Raw genomic sequence first — 22,592 nt, 5'->3', positions numbered from 1 at the left:
AGGCAGGAGAATGGCCTGAACCCGGGAGGCGGAGCTTGCAGCGAGCTGAGATCCAGCCACTGCACTCCAGCCTGGGCGGCAGAGCAAAGACTTAAATGTTAGACCTAAAACCATAAAAACCCTAGAAGAAAACTTAGGCAATACCATTCAGGACATAGGCATGGGCAAGGACTTCACGTCTGAAACACCAAAAGCAATGGCAACAAAAGCCAAAATAGACAAAAGGGATCTAATTAAACTAAAGAGCTTCTGTACAGCAAAAGAAACTACCATCAGAGTGAACAGGCAACCTACAGAATAGGAGAAAATTTTTGCAATCTACTCATCTGACAAAGGGCTAATATCCAGAATCTACAAAGAACTTAAACAAATTTACAAGAAAAAAAATCAAACAACCCCATCAAAAAGTGGGCAAAGGATATGAACACACACTTTTCAAAAGAAGACATTTATGTAGCCAACAGACACATGAAAAAAATGCTCATCATCACTCGCCATCAGAGAAATGCAAATCAAAACCACAATGAGATATACCATCTCACACCAGTTAGAATGGCAATCATTAAAAAGTCAGGAAACAACAGGTGATGGAGAGGATGTGGAGAAGAAGGAACACTTCTACACTGTTGGTGGGACTGTAAACTAGTTCAACCATTGTGGAAGACAGTGTGGCGATTCCTCAAGGATCTAGAACTAGAAATACCATTTGACCCAGCCATCCCATTATTGGGTATATACTCAAAGGATTATAAATCATGATGCTATGAACACACATGCACACGTATGTTTATTGTGGCACTATTCACAATAGCAAAGACTTGGAACCAACCCAAATGTCCATCAGTGACAGACTGGATTAAGAAAATGTGGCACATATACACCATGGAATACTATGCAGCCACAAAAAAGGATGCGTTCATGTCCTTTGTAGGGACAAAGATGCAGCTGGAAACCATCATTCTCAGCAAAGTATCACAAGGACAGAAAACCAAACACCGCATGTTCTCACTCATAGGTGAGAATTGAACAATGAGAACACTTGGACACAGGGTGAGGAACATCACACACTGGAGCCTGTCGTGGGGTGTGGGGATGGGGGAGGGATAGCATTAGGAGAAACACCTAATGTAAATGACGAGTTAATGGGTGCAGCAAACCAACATGGCACATGTATACACATGTAACAAACCTGCATGTTGTGCACATGTACCCTAGAACTTAAAGTATAATAAAAATAAATGAATGAGTGAAAGAAAGAAAAAGAAAGAAAGAAAGAAAGAAAGAAAGAAAGAAAGAAAGAAAGAAAGAAAGAAAGAAAGAGAAAGAAACAAAGAAACAAAGAAAGAAACAAAGAAAGTAAGAAAGCCAGCCAGCCAGCCAGCCAGCCAGGTAGGCATGGTAGCACAAACCTATAGTCCTAGCTACTCAGGAGACTGAGGTGGGAGGATCACTTGAGACCAGGAGGTCAAGGTTGCAGTGAGCCATGACTGCAGCACTGCACTCCAGCACAGGCAAGAGCAAGACCTTTTCTCAAAAAGAAATAAAAAAAGAACACTCAAAATCAGATATGAGAGAGGAAACATTACAACTGTTAACTACAGAAATACGAAGGATTGTAAAACTACTTGGAACAATCACACGCCAACAAACTGGATAACCTAGCAGAGATGTACAAATTTCTAGACACACACAACCTACCAAACACTAAATACTAAAAAGGAGAAAATCTGAACAGACCAATAATGAAGAAGGAGACCGAATCACTAACTAAAAACCTCCCATCAAACACACACCAAAAGGACTTGACTGCTTCGTGGTTGAATTACATAAGACATCTAAGAATATCTAAACCAATCCTTCTGAAATTATTCCAAAAAACTGAAGAAGGATGCTACAAAGAAACTTACAGGCCAATATCCCAAATGTATACAGATGCAAAAATCCTCAACAAAATACTAGAAAGCTGAATTCAACAGTACATTAAAATTATCATTCATAATGATCAAGTAGGATTTATCCCTGGAATGCATGGATGGTTCAACATATGCAAATCAATGTGATTAGTACCACATTAACAGAATTAAGTATAAGAATCATATGATCTTGTCAACAGATGCAGAAAAAGGATGAGACCACACCACTGCACTCCAGCCTGGACAACAGAGCAAGACTACATCTCAAAAGAAGAAGAAGAAAAACAAAAGGTGCTGAAGAACATTAACCAAAAGATTTTTTTTTTTTAGAGACAAAGTCTCACTCTGTCACCTACTCTAGAGGGCAATAGTGTGATCTCAGCTCACTGCAACCTCCACCTCCCAGGTTCAAGCAATTCTCATGCCTCAGTCTCCCTAGTAGCTGGGATGACAGGCATGCACTACCACACCCACCTAATTTTTGTACTTTTGTAGAGACAGGGTTTTGCCATGTTGGCCACACTGGTCTTGAACTCCTGGCCTCAAGTGATCCTCCCGCCTCGATCTCCCAAAGTACTGGGATTACAGGCATGAGCCACCAAGCCCGGGCCCAAAATATTTGTAACCTCAAATAAGTTGAGAAACATGCTCAAGTATCTTAGGGGGAGAGGGATCAAGTACTCCTTCCATTCATTTTTTTAATGAGCTGCCATTCTCCATGAAAGGCATCTGCCATAACCCATGGAGCTGGCAGGGGCAGGGAGCATCAGCACCAAACCAGAATAGCATCGCAACATAGGAGGCACCTAGCAAGGTGCAGTTGGTGCAAATATACAAAAGAGGAGTGCAATGCTATTGCCAGGGTCCCTTCTTCAAATCAGTCACTTGTATGTGTGCTAAGAAATGCCCAATTCACATGAACAAATGACTCCAGATCCTGGAGAAGAACAGGATAATCACCCCTCTTCCTGGGATCATGGCTGGTAAGCAGTATCCTGGGGTGCATTACTGGTACTAGCACAGGGTCCAAACTTTATGACAAAGACTTCAGGCCAACACTTGGAAGGGACAACACAAAGCATGGCACAACAATACACATAAACTCCTACAAGACAGGCAGCCGGCCGGGCGCGGTGGCTCACGCCTGTAATCCCAGCACTTTGGGAGGCCGAGACGGGCGGATCACGAGGTCAGGAGATGGAGACCATCCTGGCTAACACGGTGAAACCCCGTCTCTACTAAAAAAAAATACAAAAAACTAGCCGGGCGAGGTGGCGGCGCCTGTAGTCCCAGCTACTGGGGAGGCTGAGGCAGGAGAATGGCGTGAACCCGGGAGGCGGAGCTTGCAGTGAGCTGAGATCCGGCCACTGCACTCCAGCCTGGGCGACAGAGCGAGACTCCGTCTCAAAAAAAAAAAAAAAAAGACAGGCAGCCTTCCCAAATGGTACAGAGTGGAAAGTAAAGTTCCTCTTCAAAGTTTCCCTTCTTGTTAAAGAATGAATCGTAAGTGTTAGAAATAATATTTTCTTCTAGGCTGGGTGCCATGACTCAGGCCTGTAATCCCAGCACTTTCAGAGGCTGAGGCAGGTGGATCACCTTGAGGGAAGAGCGAGACCCTCTCATATTGTTTTATATTGTTTTATACTCAGTACCTGTTCTAAGAAGAAACAAGGAAGTGAAACCAAAGGCAGGGAGCCCGGCACCAGGCACCAGACCCAAAACCAGACCCGAAACCAGGCTTGGGCCTGCCTGGCCTGAACCTAGTAGTTAAAAATCAACTCATGACTTAGCAACTGATGTTATCCACAGATTACAGACACTGTGTGGAAGAACATTGTGAAACTCCCTGCTCTGTTTTGTTTCACTCTGACTACCAGTGCATGCAGCCCGTCATGTACCCCCTAGATTGCTCAATCAATCACGACCCTTTCATGTGAAATCTTTAGTGTTGCGAGCCCTTAAAAGGGACAGAAATTGTGCACTCAGGGAGCTCAGATTTTAAGATGGTAGCTTGCCGACGCTCCCAGCTGAATAAAGCCCTTCCTTCCAAAACTCGGTGTCTGAGGGGTTTTGTCTGCAGCTCGTCCTGCTACAACCTGAGGTCAGGAGTTCTAAACCAGCCTGGCCAATATGGCAAAACCCCATCTCTAGTAAATACACAAAAATGAGCCAAGCGTGGTGGCAGGTGCCTGTAATCCCAGATACTTGGGAGGCCGAGGCAGGAGAATCACTTGAACCCAGGAGGTGGAGGTTGCAGTGAGCCGAGATCATGCCACCGTACTCTAGCCTGGGCAACAAGAGTGAGACTCTGTCTCAAAAAACAAAAAAGAAATAACAGTTTCTTTTAAAGATTAACTTCCTTCAAGCCTCCTTTCTTTGTGCTAATAACTCTTTGTTAGGCCCTATCCTATGTAGCTGTTAGATATAAGGGAATAAGTACATTCTATGTCCTTGTACTTTAACCAAGATACTTGTTCTAGACATGTTCAGGCATGTCCCAACTCACAGCTTATGCCCCTTCCTTATTTGGAAATGTTACTACTTCTCTAAGTCTTTTCATAAGCAACTTCCTCTTTTCCTTTGTTCTCCCTTGCCCTTACCTTTAGGAAAGTTTTAAGTTATTAGCCCGTTAGGTTTAGCTTAGATTGTGCGGTCCAGCTCCAGCCAATAAAGACAGGACACAGTAGCAGGGAAAAGCTCCATAAGAGATAAAAATTGCTTCCCTCCTTTGTTTGTGTGTCCTCTCACCATTGTTCCATCTGTGAGGAGCACCCTTTCTGCAGAAAGTAAATTGCCTTGCTGAGAAAATTCTTTGTCTGAGCGCTAGTTCTTCTCAGCACCAAGGAACAAGCATTTCTAGAGTAATAAGCGTTTTACTTATACAGAAAATCAGCAAGCCACGAAAGGTCAAAGGGCACTTACAAGGGACTTTCCACCCCAGTTCAAAGTGATCTCACCCTTTTTGCCAACTGTGTTGTAAATGGGGCACTAAGTAACTTTTGTAGGATCTTTCAGGATCCCTCCAACACACTCTTGCAATTACACTTGGAGAGGCTCATGAAATTAAAGGATTTATTACACTCATAGATCCTAGAGAGGGAGGCATGCCATGCCATGGAGGGGGCCATGCTGGAGGAGGACCAAAGCAGGAGGCTCTGACAAGCAGGTAGGGAGCTGAGAGAGAAGCCTCCCTTGAGGGCAACTGCCTTTACTGGGGCTTGAGGTATAGTACTAAAGCAAAAGGCATTAGATTTCATTGGTGCATTTGAATGTTACTAGGTCATGGTCAGGGGAGGGCCAACAGAAGAACTTATAGCATAAGTACCTTATCATACTGGGACATCTTGTCACTTGAGCGGGGAGCTCACAGCCTGCTTGTTAGAATGCTAAGGCATCAAGAAAATATGAATTTTAAAAAATGTATAATGTATTCAGGGAAGAATGACAATATGGAACCTGGAATGAAGACATCTGGTTGGATCCAGATGAAAGACATGATCTTAAACCCCTGTTATGATTTGGATGTGGTCTGTCCCTATCACAACTCCTGTTGAGGCTTGGTCCTCAATATCACAGCACTGGGAGGAGGGGCCTAATGAGATGTTTGGGTCATGGGGGTGGATCCCACATAAACTGATTAATGCTGTCAGGCAGAAGTGAATTTTAGCTCACACAGAACTGGATTAGTGCCCACAGGAGCTAACTGTTACAAAGCAAGGCTGCTGTTTGTGTTTGATCCCTTTTGCACAAGCCTGCTTCCTCTTCTGCCTCTCCACCATGTTTTGCTGCAGCATGTGAGCCTCATCAGAAGCAGAGCAGATGCTGGGGCCATGCTCTTGAACTTTCCAGTCACTAGAATCCTGAGCCAAAGAAACCTCTTTTCTTTATAAATTACTCAGGTATTATATCAGCAACAATAAAGAGACTAACACAACCTAAGACACTTTGAGCCTCCCTTACCAGGGATATAGCTTACCTTTTGGTTTCTGAGGAGAAAACCTTCTGCTTGAAATTTGTGACAATCTCATTTGGTCCAGATACCTTGGAAGGTAATATATATTCTCCTCAAGACCCACACCATAATCACTTATTTTTATCACTAGAGTCATAACTAGTCCAAAATCCAGGGGCAAAGATATACAACATAATGCAAGAGAAAAAAGCTCACACAACAAAAAAATTCCAACTCTGATAACGTATCACAAGAAAACAAGGGAACGTGTATGGGATGGATTCTAAGGGTATTAGATCAAGAAGGTTAAAATGTAACATTAAATAGGCCCAAATTCATTGATATGGAGCACTGATATGGTTTGGATATGTGTCCCCACCAAATCCCATGTCGAACTATAGTTCCCCAGTGTTGGAGGTGAGGTCTGGTGAGAGATGACAGGATCATGGGGGCAGATTTCTCATGAATGGTTTAGCACCATCTCCTTTCATACTGTCCTCATGAACTGGCCATTTAAAAGTGTACAGCATCTCCCATCATTCTCCCTTTCTCCTGGCTCCTGCCATATAAGATGTACCTACTCCTGCTTCACCTTCTGCCATGACTGAAAGCTTCGAGACCTCCCCAGATGCAGAAGTCACTATGCTTCCTGTACAACCTGCAGAACTGTGAGCCAATTAAACTTACTTTTTTATTCTCCAATTTAAAACTTTTAATTAAAAAAATAAACTTTAATGTTGAAAATGCAAACTTGGGGAGGGCAGAAAGATCACACACAAGGCTACCATTTCACACTTGGAGGGTTGCACAGTAGCTCGACAGAGGCGCTCCTCACTTCCCAGACAGTGGGGTGGCCAGGCAGAGGTGCTCCTCGCTTCCCAGATGGCAGGGCGGCTGGGCAGAGGCACTCCTCACTTCCTAGGTACGCGGTGGCCAGTGACAGGGCAGAGGTCTACTCCTCTTTTCAGACAGTAGGGCAGCCTGGGCAGAGGTGCTCTACGCCGCCTTTTTTTTTCCAGATGGCGGGGCGGGCCGGCGCCATGAGGCAGCTCCTCACTTCCTACGATGTGTGCAGTGACAGGCAGTAGTCACTTCCTCACTTCCAGTACATGGGTGGCTGGCCAGGCGAGGTGCTCCTCCTTCCCAGACAGGGCGGCGGCCAGGTAGAGGCGCTCCTCGCTTTCCAGACAGGGCAGCAGCTGGGCAGAGGCGCTCCTCACCTACCAGATGGTGAACAGCCAGGCAGAGAGGCTCCTCACTTTCCAGACAGTGGGGCAATGGGCAGAGGCACTCATCCCTTGCCAGACGGGGCAGCGGCTAGGTAGAGGCGCTCTTCACTTCCCAGACAGTTGGGCAGCTGGGAACTTCTTTATAAATTACCCAGTCTCATGTATTTATTTATAGCAATGTGAGAATAGCCTAATACAGGTACTTACTAGACATTTTGAATTTTACATATTAGCTAATGGACCACGGCATGATTCTAATAGCTAAACTGGTTGGATGACTGAAACTTGTACTCATGACCTAGTTCACAGGGTTAGTATGTAAGAGCTTCCCTGGCTAACACAAAGGAGGGAATCCTAGACACATAGGAAGGTTGCACTGGATTTATCACATGTGATCTGCACAGCTTCCCTTCTTCAACCTACATTGAGGGCCCAGAAGACACCCTCTTCACAAAGCCATTCAGAAATAGGTAACTGAAGGGAGTACCTCCATTCTTGAAAAGTTCTGTTTATTCTCCTTTATACATTTGTTAAGACTATAGGAGATACAATCACTGAGATGAGTTCCCTGTTTCAATGGGGATGATGACAACCTTGAGTGCCAAAAATCAAGTGGGTAGCACTTAACTATCCAAGACAACAAGGCTACATCGAATGTCAAGGGCACACTGAATGTACCAATAATTGGAATGCTTTGGCCTGCAGAGATCATTGTTGTTAGCAAACTGATCACATTTCGTCCCTAGGATGAAACAGATAAGCACCCTACTACAACAGGGATTAATAAATCTTGTTGTAATGGGACATATAGTAAATGTTATACTTTGTGAGCCACAGTTTCTGTTACAAATACTCGACTCTGCCTTAGTAGTATGAAAGAAGCCTCAGAAAATATGTAAACAAATGAACATGGTTGTTCTGTTCCAATTATAATTTACAAAAACAGGTTGAAGACTAGCCATAGTTTGCCAATGTGAGTCTTGGAATATTGCTTGATATATGTAACAAGAAATCTCAAGTCTAATGGCCAAAAACCTGGTAAGAGTCACCACAGGGGAGATTTACAGTCTCTCACCCAATCACCAGACCTAGGTAACACACCACTCAGGATTGTGCAGAAGTCACATGGACTTTGGAGAATTACGGGGAACTATCATAACTTGTATCAATTCTCCTGTTTTCCATCAAAATAGAGTCTTCAGAGGTTTTGACATTACACAAAACTTTGTAACACTCCATCACATTGGTAATATTTTGTATATTAGATCCCATGAACAGGAAACAGTAAATAGTTTGGATACCTTTACAGGCTACAAAGTAGAGGATGGGAGATTCAAGAGCCAGCTAAATCAACAAAGTTGGTTTTGTTTTGTTTTGTTGAGACAGCGTCTTGCTCTGTTGCCCAGGCTGGAGTGCAGTGGTGTGATCATGGCTCACCATAACCTCCACCTCCTAAGCTCAAGTGATCCACCTCAGCCTCCCAAGCATCTAGGATGACAGGTGTATACTACCACGCCAGGCAATTTTTTTTTCTTTTAACCTTTTTTTGGTAGAGATGGGATCTTACTACGTTGGCCAGGCTGGTCTTGAACTCCTGGCCTCAAGCAATCTGCCTGCCTCGGCCTCCTAAAGTGTTAGAGTTACAGGCCTGAGCCACCATGCCCCATCCAATCAACAAAGATTTGAGGGTTCAGTTGTCTAGACCATATCAAGATATCCCCTCCAAGGTGTCACTCCTAGTAAGTGCTCCCCAAAATTAGGTGCAACACTTGGCAAATCTGTAAGATTCTTCGCCAGGCACGGTGGCTCATGCCTGTAATCCCAGCACTTTGGGAGGCCGAGGTGGGCAGATCACAAGGTCAGGAGATTGAGACTATCCTGGCTAACATGGTGAAACCCCATCTCTACTAAAAATACAAAAAAGTCAGCTGGGCGTAGTGGCACACGTCTGTAGTCCCAGCTACTCAGGAGGCTGAGGCAGGAGAATCACTTGGATCCAGGAGGCAGAGGCTGCAGTGAGCTGAGACTGTGCCACTGCACTCCAGCCTGGGTGACAGAGAGAGACACTGTCTAAAAAAATAAAAATAAATAAAATAAAATTCTTTAGACAGCATATACCACATTTCAATGTGCTTCAACCCATCTACAGAGTTGGTCATAATGCTTACAAGTGAGTGAACACCAAGTGATTGCAGTGCACCAAGTTCAGCCTCCAGTACAAGATTTGTAAGCACTTGGTCAAAATAATCCACCAGATACAATGATACTCAAAGTATCCATAGTAAATAATAGTTGCTGGAAGCCTCTAGCAAGCACCAGTAGGAAAATCACAGCAGTAGTTCAGAATACATATATTCCTTCTTCTGCAGGAAACTAGTCTTCTTTTGAGTAAACAATTACCACTGGGTTCAACATAGAAGTTGTACATGGTACATCAAGTGACCAAGTGGCCTGAGCTTCCTACCATGAACTCGAGGTTGTCTGACCAACAAAACTCCAAGTTTGGGGCAAATGCAGCAGCAATCTTTCATCAAATGGAAATGGCACAGAAGATATTGAGCTCTAGAAGTTTCAGCGAGTACAAGTAAACTGCACCAACAAATGGCAAAGACTCAACACAAGCTCCATTCGCACTGCCTCATTTCCCTCAATCCATGCCTGTGGCTTCCTGAGGTATTTCTTATGCCTATCTGAGACAAGGCCTGTTTACAGATGTGTCTGCACAATATGCTAGCACCATCCAAAAGTGGGAGCATGAACACAACAGCTCAGCTGAACAATGATGCCAAAAGGCTGTAATATCTTTCAGATAAGAATAGCATCCCAGCCGGGCGCGGTGGCTCAAGTTTGTAATCCCAGCACTTTGGGAGGCCGAGACGNGAGGCGGAGATTGTAGTGAGCTGAGATCCGGCCATTGCACTCCAGCTTGGGCGACAGAGTGAGACCCCGTCTCAAAAAAAAAAAAAAAAAAAAGAATAGCATCCCAGTGGCAGAACTTCTCACAGTGTATTTGACTATCTGGGTCTGGAGGACACGGCCAGAAGGACACGTAAACAATGATCCATGAGCAGTTGCTAGTGGTTTCACTGAATGGCCAAGGATGTATATGGAACAAGACTGGTAAGTCTAGAAAAACATACATGGATAGATCACTCTTAAAGGACATGGGCTGTGAAGATATTTGTGTCCCACATAAATGTCCAGCAAAGGCAATCCACTAGAAATGAGACTCTTAATAATCAGATGGACAAAATGATACTCTATATAGAAGTCAATTGTTTTCCCCTGCCACCCCAATGTTTGCTCCATAGGCCCTTGAATAAGATGGTCATAAAAACAGGGATAAAGGCTACTATGGCTCAACAGTATGGACTTCCATTGACCAAAGCTGATGCAGCTAATGCTACTGCTAGGTGCTTAATCTGCTAAAATCAAAAACCAAAACTGAATATATAAGGGAATTAATTTCTTTTTTCTTTTCTTTTGGGGGGAGGGGGACAGGGTCTCATTCTGTCACCCAGGCTGGAGTGCAGTGGCATGATCACGGCTCACTACAGCCTCAATCTCCTGGACTCAAGCAATCTTTCTGCCTCATGCTCCTGAGTAGCTAGGACTACAGGTGTATATCACCAAGCCTGGCTAATTTGGGGGGCTTCTGGGGAGCGTGGTTTGATTTTTTGTTTTTGTAGAGATGGGGTTTCACCATGTTGCCCAGGTTAGTCTTGAACCAAGGGCATTAATTTCTAGAGTGACCAGGGGAGCCATCTGGTGGCAAGATGATTACATTGGACCACTCCTATCATGAAGGTGACTAAGATTCATCCTCACTGGAACAGACTCATGTTCTGGATATGGATTTGCCAGAAGCCTAACTAGTAGAGAAGCAAATCCATATAGCATTTGTATAGAGACAGATTTGTATAGGGGAGAGGCAAATCCACTAGGCGTCTGCCTATACAATGCATCATCCATGCACTCACAAAATGCTTTCACTGTAGTCACAGCATTCACACAATACTGTCTTTCATCAAGGAACCCATTTCACTGCAAAGGAAGTGCAACAGTGGGAACATGTCCCTATCATCAACTAGTCTCATCACACACCCCATCACTCAGAAGCGGCTAGTCTATATGAAAGGTGAAATGGCTTGCTGAAAATTCAGATAGAGGGCCAACTAGGAGACAACCTCTGAAAGAGTTGGATTCTGTTTCACAAGACACAGTGTATGCTCTGAATCAGAGATCATTAGATGCTACTATCTCACCACAGTCAGAACAAACAGGCTCAGGAATTGATGGGTGAAGGCAGAATTAGCTCCATGACAAAAATTTTGCTTCCAATCCCAGCAATGTAGAGCAGTGTAATTTAGAGATCTGAGTCCATAATGGGGAATGCTTCCCAAGGGGCAACTATTTGGTCCCAACACATTGGAAAGTGAGATTAACATCTGGCCCTTATGAGTTTCATATCCATTAAACCAAGAAGAAAAAGAAAAAGAAGGATGTGAGAGGGAATAATCTATTAACTGAAGGGATTAATCTCAATTACCAAAGGGAAACTGGGGTACTGCTACACAACTGAGACGAAAAGGATGATGTCTAGAACCTCCTAGCACTTCCATACCACTTAGAAAGATTAACAAAAAATTACAATAGAAAAAAAGGAAGGAACATGGAGGACCAAGATCCTTTCACAATGAAGGTTTGAGTCACTCCATCAGGTACAGAACCCAGAGCTGCAGAGTTTCTGGCTGAGGGCAAGGAAAATACAAAAAATGTTCACTGAAAAAGTAAAACCATGGATATCAACTATAACTTCAAGATCAACGACAGAAACAAGAACTTCAGTAGTTTGGCAGGTTTTCTGTTTTAGCTTTTTTGAGACAGAATCTCTCTCTGTTGCCCAAGCAGGAGTGCAGTGGCGCAATCTCAGTTCACTGAAAACTCCACCTCCCAGATTCAAGCAATTCTCCTGCCTCACCCTCCAAAGTAGCTGGGATTTCAGGTGCCTACTACCACACCCAACTAATATTTTCCATAGAGACAGGGTTTCACCATGTAGGCCAGACTGCTCTCAAACCCCTGACTTCAAGTGATCCACAAGTCTCGGCCTCCGAAAGTGCTGGGATTACAGGCATGAGCCACCACATCCAGTCCCAAGTTTTCTCTTTGATTTTTATGTATACATGTTAATTTCTAAGCATGTATTTATATAAACCAACCATTCACTTCTCTTTTCTATTTTATATATAAGTTACTAGAGGTTAAATTTATATATATATATATTTTTTTTTTTTTTTGAGACTCAAGTCTCGCTCTGTTGCCCAGGCTGGAGTGCAGTGGCGAGATCTTGGCTCACTGCAAGCTCTGCCTCCCAGGTTCACGCCATTCTCCTGCCTCAGCCTTCTGGGTAGCTGGGACTACAGGCGCCCGCCATCACACCTGGCTAATTTTTTTTTGTATTTTTAGTAGAGACGGGGTTTCACTGTGTTAGCCAGGATGGTCTCCATCTCCTGACCTCGTGATCAGCCCACCTCAGCCTCCCAAAGTGCTGGGATTACAGGCATGAGCCACTGCACCCGGTGCTCATGAAGACTCAAATTTAAAATTTAGTCTTCAGGTAACAGAATATTCAAGGAGAATATGACAAAATTTCAGTAGACATTAACATGGCTTCAGGTGTGGTGGCTCACACCTGTAATCCCAGCACTTTGGAAGGCCAAGGCTGGCACATCACCTAAGATGAGGAGTTCGAGACCACCCTGGCCAACATGATGAAACACTGTGTCTACTAAAAATACAAAAATTACCTGGGCGATGGACGGCGCGGGTGGCTCAAGCCTGCTAATCCCAAGCCCACTTTGCGGAGGCCGAGGCGCGGCCGGATCACAAGGTCAGGGAGATCGAGACCATCCTGGCTAAACACGGTGCAAACCCCGGTCTCTACTAAAGAAAAGTACAAAAACTAGGCCGGGCGAGGTGGCCGGGCGCTGTAGTCCCAGCTACTCGGGAGGCTGAGGCAGGAGAATGCGCCGTGAACCCGGGGAGGTGGAGATTGCAGTGAAGGCTGACGATCGCGGCCACTGCCTCGCTTTGGGCGACAGCAGCGAGACTCCGGCTCAAAAAAAAAAAAAAAAAAAAAAAAAAAAAAATTACCTGGGCATGGCGGAGCACGCCTTTAATCCCAGCTACTCGGGAAGCTGGGGCAGGAGTATCACTTGAACCTGGGAGGCGGAGGTTGTAGAGAGCTGAGATCGCACCACTGCACTCCAGTCTGGGTGAAAGAGTGAGAATCCATTCCAAAAAAAAAAGAAATTAATATGACCTGTGATGATGTGATGAGGGGCTGTGCACCTTCTCACTTAGGAGTGAGAAATTCTCCCTTCAATCTTGTTAAGTGGAAATGCAGACTTAATCATCATAAGAGAATCAAAGTGTGTGTAGATGGGCACATGTGGATGCTGACCAGGCAAAACGGTGAACATGCCAGTTACCAATTTATCCATCTCAGCTCCAAATTCACCATCACTATCTGCTGTGGAACAAAGGGCTGTATTCCTTAAGCATTTATCTTTTAATGGAACATGTTAAGCTTTATCATGTTGCATTATAAGATGGAAGGGAGGCCAGGTGCAGTGGCTCACGCCTGTAATCCCAGCACTTTGAGAGGCCAACATGGGCGGATCACCTGAGGTGAGGAGTTCGAGACCAGCCTGCCCAACATGGCGAAACCCAGTCTCTACTAAAAACACAAAAAATTAGCCAGGCATGGTGGCAGGTGCCTGTAATCCCAGCTACTCGGGAAGTTAAGGCAGGAGAATTGCTTGAACCCAGGAGGCAGAGATTGCAGTGAGCCAAGATCACACCACTGCACTTCAGTCTGGGCGACAAGAGCAAAACTGTCTCAAAACAAAACAAAATAAAAAATTAGCTGGGCATGGTGGCGAATGCCTGTAATCCCAGCTACTCGGGAGGCTGAGGCAAAAGAATCACTTGAACCCGGGAGGCGGAGGTTGTGATGAGCGAAGGTCACGCCATTGTACTCCAGACTGAGTAACGAGAGTGAAACTCCGTCTCAAAAAAAAAAAAAAAAAAAAAAACACAAAACCTGCAGGTAGTTTCTAGGAGTTGAGCACAGCCTCCAGCAACAGCCAGCAACAAGTCCTATAGCTGCAAGAAAATGAATTTTGCTTATTGGCTGAATGTGGAAATACACTCTTCCCTAGGCAGAGGTTGCAGTGAGCCAAGATCATGCCACTGCACTCTAGCTAGGGCAACAGAGCAAGACTCTTCAGCCAAAAACAAAAATTGTACTGTAGGTTTCAGCTAAGGCAATTAGATAAGACACAGCATGCTTATCAAATTCGTGGATGGACTATACAATTTGATGATTGATAGAATTGGATTCAAAATTACTGCCACAGGCTGAAGTGATTCACTGAATAAACAGGATTTTTATTTTTAAAAAAGAAATAGAATATCCAACACAAGAATTAAACAACACTCATATAAAATGTCTCACACATAAAACATAAACCAAAATGCTACACTACTGGCCAGCTGCAGTAGTAGTTCACGCTTGCAATCCCAGCACTTTGGGAGGCCAAGGTGGGCAGATCACTTGAGGCCAGGAGTTCAAGACTAGCCTGGGCAACATAACAAAACCCCCTATCTCTACAAAAAATACAAAAGTTAGCCAGGCGTGGTGGTGCATGCCTGTAATCCCAGCTACTTCAGAGGCTGAGGCATGAGAATCACCTGAACCCAGGAGGCGGAGGGTGCAGTGAACTGAGATGGCACCACTGCACTCCAGCCTGGGCAACAGAGGAAGAATCTGTCTCAAAAACAGCGGGGAGCGGGGCGCGCGGGGAGAAAGAAAAGAAAGAAAGAAAGAACACTATACTTCTGAAAATATATTTGAGTATTCTTATTCAGGATGAAACTGAACAAGACACTGACTTTCTTTTTGAAAACAAGTCGCTTGCGGTTAAAACTAAAATCTATCTTCAGATGTAGCAGCAGTAAAACAAACAGACAGAAAAAAAAAAAACAAAAAACAAGCTAAAGTCTGTTCCTTATTTTTTCCAGAATAATTTTTACACAACTTTACATCCATTCAGAAACTGCCAAATGGTACAAGACCTATGGATGGGAATTTATAATATCCAGCAAAATTAAACGTACATTTGTCCTCTGACCTAAAATCCAGTATTAAAGGTTTAACTTGATAATACACTTATAAAAATGTTAACTACATATAAAGAAGTTCATTTACTGCAGGTTACTCATGAATGCTAAAATAATTAGTAGAAAGGTTGCTGGGGAACAAGATATTCCAGGTGTCCTGCAAGGGATGGTGGCTCATGCCTGTAATCCCAACATTTTCTGAGGTTGAGGTGGGAGGATCACTTGAGCCCAGTAGTTCAAAGCTGCAGTGAGCTAGGATCGTGACACTGCACTCCACCCTGGGCGACAGAATGAGTCTCAAAAAAAAAAACCCAAAAAAAAAACCCCACAAATATATATATGCGAATATAGAGTTATAGAGATCTCTTTCTCTCTACATATCTATGTGACACATTCTCATATAAATATAATATATATATATTCCAGGTGTCAAAATATCAACACACATATTACTCTCTTTTGTGCTGATGACATGGTAAAAAGGTACGAGGGAGGCACATCTCACACAAGAGTGTGAAAACTCAATCAGCCCACAAAAGGATCTCACATATTACTTTCTTATCCAAAAGGAAAAGGCTATCTTTAAAATAAAGTGCTCTGGCCAGGCGAGCTGGCTCATGCCTGTAATTCCAGCACTTTGGGAGGCCAAGGTAGGCAGACCATAAGGTCAGGAGTTCAAGACCAGCCAGCCTGACCAGCATGGTGAAACCCTCGTCTCCACTAAAAATACAAAAATTAACTGGGCACAGTGGCAAATGCCTGTAATCCCAGTTACTTGGGAGGCTGAGGAAGGAGAATCACTTGAACCCGGGAGGCGGAGATTGCAGTGAGCCGAGATCGGGCCACTGCACTCCAGCCTGGGAGACGGAGTGCGACTCTGTCTCAAAAAATGAATAAATAAATAGATATTCTACCATAAAGACACAGACACACAAATGTTCAATGCAGCGCTATTCACAAGAGCAAAGACATGGGATCAACATAAATGCCCCTCAACGACAGACCAGATAAAGAAAATGTGGGCCGGGCGCGGTGGCTCAAGTCTGTAATCCCAGCACTTTGGGAGGCCGAGACGGATGGATCACGAGGTCAGGAGATCGAGACCATCCTGGCTAACACGGTGAAACCCTGTCTCTACTAAAAAATACAAAAAAAACTAGCCGGGCGAGGTGGCGGGTGCCTGTAGTCCCAGCTACTCAGGAGGTTGAGGCAGGAGAACGGTGTAAACCCAGGAGGCAGAGCTTGCAGTGAGCTGAGATGCGGCCACTGTACTCCAGCCCGGGCGACAGAGCAAGACTCCGTCTCAAAAAAAAAAAAAAAGAAAATGTGGTACACATACACCATCGAATACCATGCAGCCATGAGAAAGAACAAGAAGATCATGTCTTTGGCGAAAACATAGATAGAGCTGGAGGCTATTATACTTAGCAAACTAAGGCAGGTACAGAAAACCAAATACTGGCAGTTGTGTGCTAGGTCACCAAGATGTCATTCCCAAAGTATACTCCGTCACGCCTGGCCACTCTGCCCTCGATGCTTGATGTGGCCAACTATGACATGTCCCTGGTAACCGGGAGGGCACAAGCTAAGCAGCTGGCCATAAGAGCCCAGTTTCAGCAGGAGTACCTGCTCCAGTACAATGACCCTAACCACCGCTCGTCGAAGATCCTGTCTTGATTAGTTGGACCTATGCAAGATCAGCAAATGTCTATCCTAATTTCAGACCCACTCCTAAAAACTCACTCCTGGAAGCTCTGTGTAGAATTGGGCCCCTCTTCTTCTGGTATTATGTTTTCAAAACTGACATGGATAGGAAAGAAAAACTTATCCAGGAAGGAAAATTGGATAGAACATTTAACATCTCATATTAAGTCTGGCAATGATAACTATATATATTCTTGCTTAAATAAATCATCTATTAATCATTAAAAAAAAAAGAAAAGGGCCGGGCACAGTGGCTCAAGCCTGTAATCCCAGCACTTTGAGAGGCCGAGACGGGCGGATCACAAGGTCAGGAGTTTGAGACCATCCTGGCTAACACGGTGAAACCCCGTCTCTACTAAAAAATACAAAAGCTAGCCGGGCGAGGTGGCGGGCACCTGTAGTCCCAGCTACTCGGGAGGCTGAGGCAGGAGAATGGCGTAAACCCAAGAGGCGGAGCTTGCAGTGAGCTGAGATCCGGCCACTGCACTCCAGCCCGGGCGACAGAGCAAGACTCCGTCTCAAAAAAAAAAAAAAAGAAAAGAAAACCAAATACCACAGGCTCTCACTTATAAGTGGGAGCTAAATGACAAGAACTTATGAATACAAAGAAGGAAACAATAGACACTGGAGTCTACCTGCGGGTGGAGGGTAGGAGGAGGGAAAGGAGCAGAAAAGATAACCACTGGGTACTGGGCTTAACACCTGGATTTCTTTACCTATGTAACAAACCTTCACATGGACTCTCAAACCTAAAATAAACGTTAAGAAAAAAAAAAAGTGGCCGGGCGCGGTGGCTCAAGCCTGTAATCCCAGCACTTTGGGAGGCCGAGACGGGCGGATCACAAGGTCAGGAGATCGAGACCATCCTGGCTAATACGGTGAAACCCCATCTCTACTAAAGAATACAAAAACCTAGCCGGGCGACGAGGCGGGTGCCTGTAGTCCCAGCTACTTGGGAGGCGGAGGCAGGAGAATGGCGGAGCTTGCAGTGAGCTGAGATCCGGCCACCGCACTCCAGCCTGGGCGACAGAGCCAGACTCCGTCTCAAAAAAAAAAAGAAAAGAAAAGAAAAAAAAAAAGTAAATCAGTATATTGAAGAGATAGCTGCACTCTCGTTTGCTACAGCAGTATTCACAGTAGCCAGGATTTGGAAGCAGCCTAAGTGTAGATCAACAGATGAGATGAATGGATAAAGAAAATGTGTGTGGTACACATATACAATGGAGTACTGTTCATCCATAAAAAACAATGAGATCCAGGCCAGGTGCGGTGACTCACACCTGTAATCCCAGCACTTTGGGAGGCTGAGGTAGGTGGATTACTTGAGTCCAGGAGTTTGAGGTCAGCCTGGGCAACACTGTGAAACCCCATCTCTACAAAAAATACAAAAATTAGCCAGATGTGGTGGTGAGCACCTGTAGTCCCAGCTACTCAGGAGGCTGAGGTGGGAGGATCACTTGAGCCCAGGAGGTGGAGGTTGCAGTGAGCTGAGATCTCATCACTGCATTCCAGCCTCGGCAACAAGAGCTCAAACTTTCCTCAGCTGCTGCCAAGGTGCTCGGTCTTTCCGAGGACCGCGTTGCAGTGAGGCCCTCACTTCATCTGGCAACTAGCACCGCATCCGGCAGCACCAGCCCCATACTGGCCCGCGACATGGCCTCCATCTCCAAGCTCGCCTGCATCTACTCAGCCCTCATTCTGCACGAGGACGAGGTGACCGCCACGGAGGATAAGATCAAAGGCCTCATTAAAGCGGCCAGTGTAAACGTTGAACCTTTTTGGTCTGGATTGTTTGCAAAGGTCCTGGCCAACGTCAACATTGGGAGCCTCATTTGCAATGTAAGGACTGGTGGACCTGCTCCCCCAGCAGCAGGTGCTGCACCAGCAGGAGCTCCTACCCCCTCCACAGCTGCTGCTCCAGATGAGGAGAAGAAAGCAGAAGCAAAGAAAGAAGAATCTGAGGAGTCTGATGATGACACGGGCTTTGGTTTTTTTTTTTTTTTTTTTTTTTTGAGATGGAGTCTCACTCTGTCGCCTAGGCTGGAGTGCACTGGCGTGATCTCAGCTCACTGCAACCTCCGCCTCTTGGGTTCAAGCAATTCTCTGCCTCAGCCTCCTGAGTAGCTGAGATTGCAGGTGCCTGCCACCACGCCAGGCTAATTTTTTTGTATTTTTAGTAAAGACAGGGATTCACCATCTTGGCCAGGTTGGTACGGAACTCCTGACCTTGTGATCCACCCACCTTGGCCTCCCAAAGTGCTGGGATTATAGGCGTGAAACACCGTGCCTGGCCTGGCTTTGGTCTTTTTGACCAAACCTCTTTCGAAATGTGTTCAATAAAAAGCTGAACTTGAAGGAAAAAAAGGGGTAGGGGGAGCAGGGAGGAAGGCAAGAAAAAGACAAAAAAGGAGATCCTGGCCAGGTGCAGTGGCTCACACCTGTAATCCCAGCATTTTGGGAGGCCGAGGCAGGCAGATTGCAAGGTCAGGAGGTCAAGACCACCCTGGCCAACATGGTGAAACCCCATCTCTACTAAAAATACAAAAATTAGCTGGGCGTGGTGGTGTGTACCTGAAATCCCAGCTACTCAAACGGCTGAGGCAGGAGAATTGCTTGAACCAGGGAGGCAGAGGTTGCAGTGAGTCGAGATTGTGCCACTGCACACCAGCCTGGCGACAGAGTGAGACTGTGTCTCAAAAAAAAAAAAAAAAATAGAATGAGATTCTGTCATTTTCAACAACATAGATAGAACTAGAGGGCGGTACATTAAGTGAAATAAACCAGGCACAGAAAGACAAACTTGGGCGTGGTAGGTGATGGTTGCCGTAAGCCAGTATCATGCCACTGCACTCCAGCCTGGGCAACAGGGCAACACCCTGCCTCAAAAAACACTCTCAAAAAAAAAAAAAAAAAAAAAAAGCTTGCATAGAGCTCAGATCCAAAAACACTCCGTTATATTTTAGAACAATTTGGAGAATTTTCATTTATTATACAGAGTAAATATTAGATAATATTATTTTTAATTTTCTTGATGCAAATAGTATTACGGTTTCAGTAAGACGACACTCTTATCATTGAGTCAGGCATTACCCACTACTTAAATGTCGAGCTTTTACCATCCTGGCTAACACAGTAAAACCCCATCTCTACTAAAATGCAAAAAATTAGCCGGGCATTGTGGCACGCACCTGTAATCCCAGCTACTCGGGAGGCTGAGGCAGGAGAATCGCTTGAACCCGGGAGGCGGAGGTTGCAGTGGGGTGAGATCGCGCCACTGCACTCCAGCCTGGGCAACAGAGCGAGACTCCCTCTCGAAAAAAAAAAAAAGTCGAGCTTCATCTCTGCAATGAATTTCCCATTTACTCTCAAACAGTTCACCATAAAATGTATTTACGAGAGAGCAAATACACAAAACGTTAAAAACAGGTGCAGCTACAATGGATACTTATTCGTCGTACTGGATGGTCAACATACCCATAGGTTTAAGTTTTTTCGAAAGAAAATGCAGGAAAATACACTTAGTACAGTCATCCTGTTAACGGTAAATTCGATTATTGTAGTATTTGTGTGTAAACCCTCCACTCTTTCTTCCAGGAAGGCTGGTTATGAAGCTCTTTGGAGACGTACAGAGCTAGGAACTTCAAATGAAAAGAATACCTGAGTATTCTTAGTTTTCTTTAGTAGAAAGACTCGCGGTCTACAAACGTTTATATGCACATGCAGAAATACGCATACCCTAGACAGCTAAGAAAGCACCTTTCTACCTGAACGTAAAGTGTCAGAAAAAAATATACAGGTTTCGCAAAGGCAAAATGCCAAAATCTCACATGAAACACTCGTTTGCATAAAAAAGGAAGCACCTGCCCCCTTGAACCAACTTTCTCCCGGTGCTCACCCGAACACGGTGGACTTGCCAGGTCCGTGGGGCTGCAGGATTTTGGGGACGGAGTCAATCGAACGCGAACAGCAAAATTCTTTTCCCTCTGAAAAATAATTCACAAAGGTTGCCTTGGAGACTTATTTTTTAGGCCTCAGAGTCCTCGGACACTTTTGAAGGCGGGAACGCATGGCTGAAAACATCCCTCGGACGCGCCCATATTGCACTTCCCACCCGGCTCCTCTAGGGGACCGAAGGTCCGAATGGCCTCTCCGACGTGGCCTCGCCCGATGGCGACGTGGCCTCGCCCGATGGCTCCGCGGCTCCCGTGGACGCGAGTGGAATGGTCCGGGCCTCTCGAAGGAGGATCCTCGATTACCCTGGGTCGATTGTGACCTCTGCCACCCCGCGAAACAACGCCCAACCCACTAGTCTCCACAAGCCTCACCAAAGTAGTGAACAACCAGACAACACAAAGAAAAAAGTGGCTCCGAGGCAATAGGTGCCAGCGACTAAAAGAGCAACTGGCGCGCCGCTAACGTCACTTCCGCTGGAGCACTGGGAGGGGCGTGACTCGTTGCGCGGGCAATTGGACAGGATGGAACTCTTTAGGATTCTAGTTTCCCTCCGCGTGGGTGCGGAGGTATCAAGGGGTCGGCAGAGAGAAATGGTCCCACAGGACAAGGTGGGGGTTAAATCAGGGCTGAGGGCGGCGCTGTGGGCGGGGCCCATGTCCGGGGGCGGGGCTGGATGTGGGACCAGCCTCACCTGTTGGCTTCCGTCGGGCGATGCACTCGCCCCTCAAGATGCTCATTAAAAACTTTCCCCACGTTCCTGGACCCCTTTCAGGATTCTCTCCAGTTGATAACCTGCCAATCCACAAAATGACCTGCTTCCTCCATTCGATCACGTCTTTAGAACTTTATTTTCTCTTATTTCTTTTTATTTATCTGACCTTGCTAAACTCTAATCGTTGATTCCTCTGCGTTTTCAATGTATCGATACTTTCTGTAAATATTGCCTTTTTTCTTTTCTTTTCTTTCTTTCTTTTTTCTTTTCCTTTTTTTTTTTTTTCCTTTGAGGCAGGGTCTGGCTCTGTTGCCCAGGCTGGAATGCAGTGGTGGGAGCACGGCTCACTGCAGTCTCGACCTCTCCGGGCTCAAGCCATCCTCCCACCTCAGCCTCCTGAGTAGCTGGGACCACGGGCGCACCACCACGCCCGGCTGATTTTTGTCTTATGATGATGATGATGATGATGATGATGATGATGATGATTTTGTAGAGACAGGGTCTAACCATGTTGCCCAGGCTGGTCTGGAACTCCTAGGCTCAAGCGATCTGCCCGCCTTGCGCTCCTGAAGTGGGATTACAGGCGTGAGCCACCACGCACCATGCCTGGCCTTATTTTTTTCTTCTTCAACTGTGTATTTGTTCCTATTTCTCATATCTTATCAAATTATTCAAAGCCTTCTGGACTCCATTGTGAAATACCACTGATACCAGGCATTCTTCACTTATTCTGTGCAAAAAAAAAGAAGAAGAAGACTGTTGGACTTGTGGTAGAGATTTAGTTGAATCTTTGGGTTATATTGGTATCTTTAAAATACTGAGTCTTCCTATGTGTGAATATACAATATCTCTCTATTTAGGTCTTCTTTAAATTCTTTCAGTAATGTTTTGAAATTTTCAGTTTACAAATATTTTACCTCTTGGAGTAAAGTTATTCCCAT

At 45.1% G+C, this 22,592-nt stretch overlaps 1 protein-coding gene and 2 pseudogenes across 1 annotated transcript in view; 2 read left to right on the top strand and 1 right to left on the bottom strand.

The window, feature by feature from the left end:
• The window catches only part of ZNF560 (zinc finger protein 560), a 38,261-nt gene extending 16,867 nt beyond the window's left edge, over positions 1 to 21,394 (bottom strand). Inside the window, 2 exon segments of the mRNA XM_017880053.1 lie at positions 20,881 to 20,968; positions 21,311 to 21,394. The gene's annotated coding sequence lies outside the window, so the exon portion shown is untranslated.
• On the top strand, positions 16,674 to 17,152 carry LOC108534601 (NADH dehydrogenase [ubiquinone] 1 beta subcomplex subunit 4 pseudogene; annotated as a pseudogene).
• Positions 18,639 to 21,364, top strand: LOC108534577 (60S acidic ribosomal protein P1 pseudogene; annotated as a pseudogene).
• Positions 21,395 to 22,592: the final 1,198 nt, after the last annotated feature.

This window comes from Rhinopithecus bieti, unplaced genomic scaffold (genome assembly GCF_001698545.2).
Source record: "Rhinopithecus bieti isolate Rb0 unplaced genomic scaffold, ASM169854v2 scaffold_10589, whole genome shotgun sequence".
Taxonomy (NCBI): domain Eukaryota; kingdom Metazoa; phylum Chordata; class Mammalia; order Primates; family Cercopithecidae; genus Rhinopithecus; species Rhinopithecus bieti.
The sequence above is the reverse complement of the archived record's forward strand: the minus strand, read 5'-3'. Positions and strand labels throughout refer to the sequence as shown.